Source organism: Muscardinus avellanarius (assembly GCF_963383645.1).
Source record: "Muscardinus avellanarius genome assembly, chromosome: 1".
Lineage (NCBI taxonomy): Eukaryota > Metazoa > Chordata > Mammalia > Rodentia > Gliridae > Muscardinus > Muscardinus avellanarius.
Window position 1 is genome coordinate 61,480,714 of NC_137786.1, and position 10,545 is coordinate 61,491,258.

The 10,545-nt window shown below is 41.0% G+C and overlaps 1 pseudogene across 1 annotated transcript; it reads left to right on the top strand.

The window, feature by feature from the left end:
* Positions 1-3,807: 3,807 nt before the first annotated feature.
* On the top strand, positions 3,808-4,286 carry LOC308263118 (ubiquitin-conjugating enzyme E2 C-like; annotated as a pseudogene). Its single transcript has one exon. The product of its transcript is annotated as a ubiquitin-conjugating enzyme E2 C-like (transcript).
* Positions 4,287-10,545: the final 6,259 nt, after the last annotated feature.

The following is a 10,545-nucleotide window of genomic DNA, read 5'->3' on the forward strand; positions in this document are numbered from 1 at the left end:
CATGCCCGGTCTTTACTTATCTTTTGATGATGCCAAAAGTACATCAGAAGCTGAGCGTGGTGGCACATGCTTATAATCCCAGCATTTGGGAGGCTGAGAGAGAAGGACGGTGGTTTGAAGACAGTCTCAGCTACTTAGTGAGGCTCTTTGCAACTCAGTGAGACCCTGTTTCAGAATAAATAAAAAATAGGGCTGGGGGTGTCACTCAAAGGTAGAATGCCCCTGGGTTCCATCCCCAGTACTGCAATAAATAAATAAATAAATAAATAAATAAACAAACAAAATAAAATATAAAAAGTACATCAGAATTCTTCCACATTTGAGGCTCATTTTGTTGAAAGTCCATTCTCTGAGTTGTTGGCATAGATGGTAAAAGCACTCCATACCAGAGTATCCTAATTCATTCAAACACACATTTATGGAGTTCAATCTGGCATTCAGAGCGTAGCAGGCCTTTGGCTAATGAAACTGCCTGCTTACTAAACAGATACACATGGCAATAATTGTTCAACTTACAACACATTCACCTTTAGCATTCCTTTGTGTGGCATTTAAAGACTAAAGCAATATGCATAACTTCCAATTATAGCTACAGTTGTATGAACACATTTATGGTGCGTATAGAATCTCCCTTTGCCTCCCTCCAATGTAACCACGCACTCACACACAAAAACACATATGGAAAGATACTCTTAACTTGTCTGGTCTACTTTGCTTCCAAGTAGTAGAGTCATTCAGAGAAATGAAGAAGATTCTCACTGCTCTCCTAAGTTTACTCTGCCCCCCTCATAAAATCAATAAAATGCTCCTTGAAGTCTCTTAGACCTCCCCCTAGTCCAAACTCATTTCATAGATAAGAAACTGATCCAGAGATTTTAATCAACTTGACCAAAGTCACAGAATTCACTAGTGGCAGAGCTGGGACTAAAACCCAAGCCACGGGCCTCCCGGTACAGCTCTGCCACGACCCATCCAGCGGAATGGCGGGACAACAGAAGAGCAACAACAGCCCACTGAATGCTGTCTCCATCCCTTCCCCAGAAAGCCGAGTGCTCCCCCGCTACCCCAGCCCTGAAGAGAAAACTTTACAGCTTTCCTAAAAAAAAACTTGTTTTTTAGATTTAATAATGCATTCTCTCACTGAAGCTTTCTTTGGTTTAATTTAATCAGAATTATCTGTGGCTTAGAACAAAGATCTTTGTCAAGCTGAAAATGGGTCAAGGTGGTCACCATGTAATGAACATATGGCTCTTACTACCTAGAATGGCTATATAATCTAACCCTCCAGCTTACCTGATAGTTTTTGTTTGAACAAAGCCCTGTGTTCTAATTATTTCAGCTTTGTCTCAATTACATCTATGGGGCTCCTCTTCTATACTTGTAGGATCCCTTTTAAAAGGTGCAGCTCAAACTGAAATACAGGATGGTAAACAGGCTCTACTTGGTGCTGACCCTCGTTGATAAGTAACCCTGACTAGCTAATCATTTTAGCGGCTTCCATTTTGCACAATTTTAGTTCTTCTCTTTGACTAGAAAAGAGTCCCCATACATTATATAATTTCTTCGTCTAAGCATGAGTACTAAAGCAGCCACTTATTTGGGGCCTTGAGTAGAAACATACAATTTTCATCATTACATCTATTGTTACAACAGAATTTATCTTTAAACTACTTAATGTATGGCTTCTTCGAAGCCTGATTTGTCTTTTCTTTGAGGTGGAAATATTTGTCACAATCTTGTTTGGCTGCTCAATAAATCAAAATGTTGAACCCCTTGTAATAAAAATAGTTGCTTTGAAGTATGACCTTAAATGTCCAATTCCCTACCAGCAATAATGAAGCTTTAGCCAGCCATTTTTTTTTTGGGGGGGGGACTGGATTTTCTTTTTTCTTCTCTTGTTTTTCTAACATGTGGGCTGTCTAATGACAGGATTTTGTATTCCAGATGTTTTGGTGAGAGAAAGCAGTAAGTGCCGGAATACATCTCAGAACCTTCATACCACCCAAGTGGCCATCACGTCACTGGCTGCCTGAGCCTATCCAGGCGATCGGCACCCTCTCCTTTTTATTTAATGTTGTAACCCTTTAGTCAACAACACAAAATAACAGAAATTCTTGTGCGAGCTATAATTACTCAAACGTCTGAAGAGAGGGAAAAGAATCTAAAGCCCGCTGAAGTTAAAACCCATGTGGTTTTAATAAGAAGAAAAGAAAGAAACAGCTTAATTAAGTAATAAGACTAGACTCCCCGGTGGTTAATAAGGTAATTTGCCACATGATTAAAGGTAGATGCAAGAAAATTTCTGTGGTAACATTCTCGCTCAATGGATGCTCTCTGGAAAGTGGGCTTGGTAGTCCCTTAAATACTACACCTCTTTTGAAACAAGAGAGAGAGAATGAGACAGGCATTTGGGGAATTCCTTCATCATTATGTCAATCTTTTCAAAAGGACAGAGGAAACACAGGGCCATCATGGAGGGCCACAGCACAGTGGCAGGCAGTAGGGTGCCAAACTGAGCCCACTGAGGCACAAGGAGACTCTCAGGAGAAAAGAGACCACATCCTGCTCTCACCCATCACTGAGATGCAGGAACAGGTGCTTAAGGTTCCATAAATGAAGACCTCCAAGATACTAGCTCACTTTAAAGCTGCTTTAATATATTTATTTACCACCTATCATCATTGTTTCTTCTTCTTCTTCTTCTTCTTCTTCTTCTTCTTCTTCTTCTTCTTCTTCTTCTTCTTCTTCTTCTCCTCCTCCTCCTCCTCCTCCTCCTCCTCCCTCCTCCTCTTCCTTCTCCTCCTTCTTCCTCTTCTCTTTCTTCTCCTCCTCCTCCTTCTTCTTTTCAGTGCTAGGGATTGCACCCAGGGCCATTCTACCTCTGAGCTATACTCCCAGCCCTACTTTTAATTTTTTTATTTTGAAACAAGGTCTCACTAAGTTGCAAAGGACCTCACTAAGTAGCTGAGGCTGTGTGTGAACCCACAATCATCCTGTCTTAGCCTCCCAAGTCTTAAGATTACAAGTGTGTGCCACCACGTCTGACTACCACTTATCTTCTTGCTTTCTCTTCTCTGGACATCACACAGGCATGGCTCTGTTACTTGTTGAAGTCTTCTTTCTCCTTGGGGGAGTTCTCTTTCTTAATTTTGATATATAACTAATCAGGCGATAGGGTCTGCCCCAGACCACCAGGAACCTCTCCGCTGAGTAAACAGTGAAGGGATATTGTTCCTAAGCGCCGTGCCAGACACCTGCATGCTAAGAGGCTGGACTGTCCGACTTGGAGTCCCGTGGGTCTGCTCCCTTGGGTGTGAGCTCACTGCTTCCCTCACTGCTTCTCATCTGTTGAATGGGAATAATAATATCCTGTCTACTTCATATAAAAATGGGTGCTATAATTCACAATGCTTTATAAACTGTAAGGTGCTATATAGACATGTCAGATTACTGTCATCATCTTCTTTCTTCAAGATCCTCCCAGTGTCCCTGGAGAATGTTTTGTCTTGAGGCAAGAAGGTCCCTGCCAGCCGTAACTGTCCACAATTCATCATTCATTCACCCGTTCTTTGACAAATAGCTCCTGAGCGCTGGCTACTGCAGTGATCGAGAAGGTAAAATCCTTGCCTGATGCAGCCTACATTCTAATGGAATGACAGACATTAAATAAGAAAACAAATAGGATGATTAAAAAGTATAATAAGGCAGTTTCCATCATTTTCTCGAAGTTTCTGTGTCCCTGCCAGCACCTCCTGGATGGCCTCATGACCCCGCCACCACCACTGTCTCCATGGCCGGTAAGGAGCCGATCCCCGCGGAGGCGCAGCCTGGAGCCCTGTGGACAAGAGGCTACAGCAGGAACTGATGACCCTCATGATGTCCGGTGATGAAGGAATTTCTGCCTTCCCAGAATCAGACAACCTTTTCAAATGGGTAGGGACCATTCATGGAGCAGCTGGCACAGTATGTGAAGATGTAAGGTATAAGCTCTCTTTAGATTCCCTAGAAGATACCCTTACAATGCACCCACAGACAAGTTTATCACACCCTGCTACCACCCCAACATAGACACCCAGGGTAACATCTGCCTGGTCATCCTCAAGGACAAGTGGTCTGCCCTGAATGATGTCAGGACCGTCCTGCTTTCCTTCCAGAGCCTGCTGGGAGAACTCAACATTGATAGCCCTTTGAACACACATGCTGCTGAGCTCTAGAAAAAACCCACAGCTTTTAAGAAGTACCTGCAAGAAACCTACTCAAAGCAGGTCTCCAGCCAAGAGCCCTGACCCAGGCTGCCAGCCTCCCCCCGTATCGTCATTTTGTTGTTGTTGTTTTTTGTTTCTTGTTTTCTTTTCCTTAGATAACCTGTCTTTTTCTTGATTTCTGTATAGGACCCTGTATCTTGAGCTATGGTATCGTTTTGTTTCTTTCTTTTAAATTAAGTTTGGTTGAGCCCTTGCAGTGTATATCAAATAAATATGTTTTGGTTGTTTTTGTACCAAAAAAAAAAAAAGCATAATAAGTGCTGTGGAGAAAATAAATAGGCTGGGTGAGAGCTGTGTTAAACGAAGGCCACTTGATGTGGGCCACTCCAGCTGCAAGGTGAAGGATAAGATCCAGCTGCCCAGAGAGGAGCATGGGGCCCATTTCAAGGAGAGGGGTGCAGCCTCTAGGTGTGACACAGCTTGAATGATGAAGGAACAGAGAAGTGGCTTGTGTGCCAAAGAAAACTGAGTCACTGACATGAAGTCGAGAAGTGGTCAGAAGCCAGGTCATGCAGAATCCTGCAGGCTACGGTAGCAAGTGCAGGGGAGCTCTTGGAGATGCCAAGCAGACATGTGATGCCAACTAAATATGAGATGATCACATGGGCTGCTGTATGGTGAATGGGCTCTAAGGGAAAAAGATAGAAGAAAGAAGACCAAGCCGGGTGTGGTGGCACACACTTGTAATCCCAGGACTTGGGAGGCTGAGGCAGGAGGATGGCAGGTTCGCGTCTAGCCTCAGCTACTTAGTGATGCCCTGTGCAACTTAGTGAAGCCCTGCTTCAAAAATAAAGAATAGTCTGGCATGGTGGTGCACGCTTGTAATCTCCACGTTTGGGAGGCAGAGACAGGAGGATCTTGCAGGTTCGAAGCCAGCCTCGCTGGCTTAAGAGATCCTGTTTCCAAATACAAATATAAAATAGGTCTGGGAGTGTAGCCCAGAGAAGAGTTACATCCTCAGTACCACCAAAATAAATAAATAAATAAATAAATAAATAAATAAATAAATAAATAAAATAGAGCTGGGACTGTAGCTCAGAGGAATAATGCCCCTGGGTTCAATCTCTAGTACTACAAAAAAAGAAAAGTATAGAAGAAAAAAGAAGACCAAGAAAAGACTTTTGAAATAATTCACATGTGCAAAGAAGGTAGCAATGGATAAAGAAAGGAGTGAGAAAATGGAAATATAGTTTGGAGAAGAGAAGACTAGGGATATGTCATATGTACATTACCAAACTATGGGCACAAAACATCAAACCAGAGGAGGAGGAAGACATTTCAAATAAAAGGTGTTCTATTTTGTGACCTATTCTTCTCTAGGAATACTGTTTTTGTAGACCTCTTAATTAGCCTCATTGTCTCTTGATGCATATAGGTAAAGGCAATATTTCTAAATAAACCATGTCCTGGCCACATATGGCTAGGTAAATGAGAATCAATATATTGATTCCCTTGAAAGGCACAGGAAACCAAGATGTGTTCCAGACACAAGATCATCTTGTTTCAGGCTGACCCACAGACGCCTCAGTTCAATTAGTGTAGTCTCTCTCTAGCCAGGACTTGACTCAGATGACTTAAAGCCACTTGGGCTTTACTAGACACCCTAAAGCCAAACAACTATGTCAGAAAAAAACATGAGAATTATAGTTCTTTTTGCTTGTTCATATTCTCTCTCTCTCTCCTTTTAGTTTGACATGATGTGAAATTTACAGGCAAATACACAGAGTTCACATATAGTAAGCTTTATCCAATTCTCCCAATGTTATATCTTTTTTTTTTTTTTTTTATCAGTACTGGGGAGTAAACCCAGGGGCATTCTACCTCCAAACTACACTCCAACTCCAAGCCCATTTGTGTGTGTGTGTGTGTGTGTGTGTGTGTGTGTGTGTTACTGTGGGTGGAACCCAGGGGCTTTTCTACCTCCAGGCTATACTCTTCCAGATCTATTTTATACTTAATTTGGAAACAGTGTCTCACTAAGTAGCTGAGGGTGGCTTCCAACCTGTGTGATCTTCCTGTCTCAGCCTCCCAAGCACTGGGATTACAAAAGTGCACCAGCATGCCCGGCAAAGCCCTATTATTTTTAATTCTTTATTTTGAAACAGGGTCTCACTAAGTACCTGAGGCTGTCTATGAACCTGTGATTCTCCTCTTTCAGCCTCCAAGTACTGGGATTACAAACGTGTGCCACCATACTTGGCTCCAATGTTATATCTTGCATAATTATAACACCAGGAAATTCTCTTGATATGATGTGTGGGTATAGCTCTATTCCATTTTATCATATAACCATCATGACAATCAAGATATAAGCCACCACAGAGACCCACCTTGTATCAGTGTTTTAGTCTGAGTGAAGTATAGAGGCCTTGTATGGTAAGGTATGTCACCTTGTTCTTACCCCAACACACACACACACACACACACACACACACACACACACACACACACTACAGTATAACTTTCTCAAATATGTCCTTTCGTGTGAAGGACAACATACACAAAGAACAGATACAATGTATGTGTACATTAAAAAAAAAACAAAATTAATCTGTCAAGAAATAGAACATGCCATTACCTTTAAAAATAGAATAGCCACATTAGCTGATAAAAATGTGGGAATTAAATTTTAAATTAAAAAAACCTGTGGAGCTGGGCGTGGTGGTGCACGCTTGTAATCCCAGCATTCGGGAAGCTGTGACCAGAGGATCTCGGTTTGCGGACAGCCTCAGCTTCTTATGCCCTTCGCAACTCAGTGAGACCCTGTTTCAAAAATGAAAAGAGACTTCCGGGAAGATGGCGACCGAGAAAAGCGGGGCTTAAGAGTCCCGCTAACAACCAATCTCCATTACCATAAAAAGAGCGCCTTTCATAGCCAGAAAACACCATCACCAGAAAAACAAAAAAACCACCAGGCTCCAGAGAGAAAGTGGACTGAGAACAGAGCTCAGGGCCACAGAAGAGACACACGCGCCCGAAAACGCGGCAGCAGCGCCATACTGCCGGCGGCAGCGGCGAACTCAGCGGACGGCTACAGCAAGCCGAGGTGAGCCGATGCGGAACAGCCAGGCGGGATCTTTCGGCGCAGACAGCATTTAAAGCTCCCAGTGGCTGAGCTCAGCACACGCTGCAGGGATTCAGAGTGGAAATCAAAACCAGAGAAGAAAAAATACGCCAGCCTCATGGCCGAGGGCGTGGCAGAGGCGCCATATTGCCACCGGCGGCGGCAGCAGCAGTGAATTCACCGAGTCCAGTACAACTACATCTACGTACTCAAGAACAGTGAGTCAAATTGCGGGCCACAGAGGATAAATCCCAGTATTGTGCCTCCTGGGACTTGACCCAGTGAGGGAGTGGTGGTGGCAGAGATATCACACCATAGGAGAGCGTGCAACCTGGCACCCCCCATAGTTTAAAGCAGCCTCTATCGACTCCCTGGGTCGGAGACTCTGTGATACAACCCAGTAAAGGAGTAGTAGGGTCTGAGATAATACAGACTCGAGATCCAGAGCACCTTAAGTGAAGCCATAGTGACCCAAGGGAAGAACCCAGAGAAGGCACAAACCTCCGAAATCATGGGAAAGAGAAATAACACTGAAATAATGAATGTGCACAACCCCACAACATCAGAACCTGATAAAACAGAAAATCAGAGATTTCTAGAAGATCAAATCAGGAAAATAACTGTAGAAATAATAGAGGTGCTTCGAAAAGAACTCAGAGAGAGCCAAAAAGAGATAAAGGATGCAATTAATGAAGTAAAGGCCTCAATTCAAAGCACAAACAACCGATTAGACCACATGGAGAACAGAATCTCGCTCTTAGAAGATGAGCAATCCAAAAATGAATGCATAGTTTCTAATCTAGAAAAAGATATCCAACAGCAGGAATCTGTCATTGAAGAAATATGGGCCCATCTTAAGAGAGCTAACCTAAGAATAATTGGAATAGAGGAGGGAAAAGAAAGTGAAACCAAAGGGATCAACAATCTCTTCAAGGAAGTAATAGCAGAAAATTTTCCAAATATAGAGCAAGAGGTTGATACACAGATCCAGGAAACTTATAGAACTCCCTTTAGACAGGATCCGAGAAGAGGATCCCCACGCCATATAATTGTCAAAATGACCAATGTGGAAGCCAAGCAGAGAATCTTAAAGGCAACAAAAACAAAGGGCCAAGTGACATTCAGAGGCAAACCAATTAGAATCACTCCAGACTTCCCAAACCAAGTCATGAGAGCCAGAAGGGCTTGGAGTAACATATTCCCAATTCTGAAAGAAAACAACTTCCAGCCAAAAATTTCCTATCCAGCAAAACTTTCTATCAAATTAGATGGAGAAATAAGAAGCTTCCATGACAAACAGAAACTGAAGGAATTTATGTCTTCAAAACCAGCGCTAGAGAAAATACTCAAAGAGATTAACTACAAAGAAGAAATAGGTAACACTCACCAGAACCAGAGAAACAAGAGTTTCCATCCAACAGACAACTAAGATTGGTTATCTGTGGAGATTCATTATTTATGTTAGTCTTTTACCTATCTCTAAATGGTATTGTTTGCCTTTATTGTTGTTAATTTTTAGGATTTCTAGTTGGAATATTAATATACCTTCAGATATAGCATTTGGAAATATTTTATCCCATTCTATTAGTAACTTTTAACTCTGTTTACATTGTCTTTGGATATACAATATTTTCTTTTATTTTCTAGGGAGTTTGTATATTCTTCTGTTGCCTGTGCCATTGAAATCATATCCAAGAAATCACTGCCAATTTCAATGTTGTGAGGTTTTATGACCCAGATTTTCTCCTAAAAGTTTATAGTCTTAAGATTTATATTTGTATGTGGGATTAGGTAAGGGTCCAATTTTATTCTTTTCCATGTAATTATTATTTTTCAACAATATTTAGTTAAAAGATTATTATTTCCACCACCAAATCTTCGTGGAAACCTTGTCAAAAATAACTTGACAATATAGGGAAGAAGCTAGCTCTAGGCTTGTATTTAACTCCAATGGTCTATATATCTGCCTTTAGAACAGTACTACACTGTTTCAATTATTGTAGCTTTATATGGTTTGAAATCAGAAAATATACATCTTCTAGCTTTGTTTTTGCTTCGAGATTGTTTTGGGTATCTAGAGTCCATATTCCATAGATTTTTTTCTGAAAAATAAATATATGATAGCTTCACCTAAAAAAAAAAGAAAAAATATTCTCTGGTAAGAAAGAAAGCAAAAAGAAATATTGAAATGTTATCTTTAAGTCATCAAAAGCTTGGTATCAGACAAATGAAACTGTTATGTGAGATTATCATTTTTAATTTTGGATAAATTGCTATAATACTAGATGTCAACCACTAAGCCAAGCATGGGAGGGAGGGATGGGGAGAGAATGGGGTGGGGATCGGGTGGGGGCTGACTGGGCGATGTGTGCATGTATGTCTACAATAGTTTGTATCCCACTATGATGTATGAATACAGTGCACCAATAAAATAAAATAAAATAAAATAAAATAAAATAAAAAAAAATGAAAAGACTAAAAAATAGGGCTGGGAGTATAGCTCAGAGGTAGAATGCCCATGGCTTCCATCCTTAGTACCAAAAAAAAAAAACTTTTTTAAGTATACATTTTCCCCATATGCAGTATTTAGAAAACAGTTGTGCTAAAATATTCTTTGTTGTGTATTTAAAATTTGTATTTTTCTGGGTGCCCTGAATTGAGACCCTACCTAGGCAGCTGCTTCCCACCATATTATCTTCCCTCCCTTGGCTTTCCTGATCATTATTTTTTTTTACTATTCTTTATATTTTTGCCACCTATGTATGGATTCCTAAATGTAGAGCTTAGTTCTGCCTGTTTTGGTCTAACATAGGGTTTTTAAATTTTCTTTTCTAAAGCAAGACAAATCCAGGGCTGGCACACCACTCACAAATGTCGTGAGCAGTGTAGAATCTGTCACTTCTTTTTATGGTCCCCTATTCTCTAACCTAGCAATCCAGGAACCCAAGCAAGACAATCTGGAGAGAGATCTTAGGCTATCAGTCTACTCCGATCACCACTGAAAATAATTCTTCTTTGGATTGAACCCAGGACCCCTCTACCTCTGTATTCTTAGTCATATGTATGTATGTATGTGTGTGTGTGTGTGTGTGTGTATATATATATATACATACACACACATACATACATATATATACATACATAATATATATAGTATATATACATACATATATATACATACATAATATATACATGCATTATATATACATACTATAT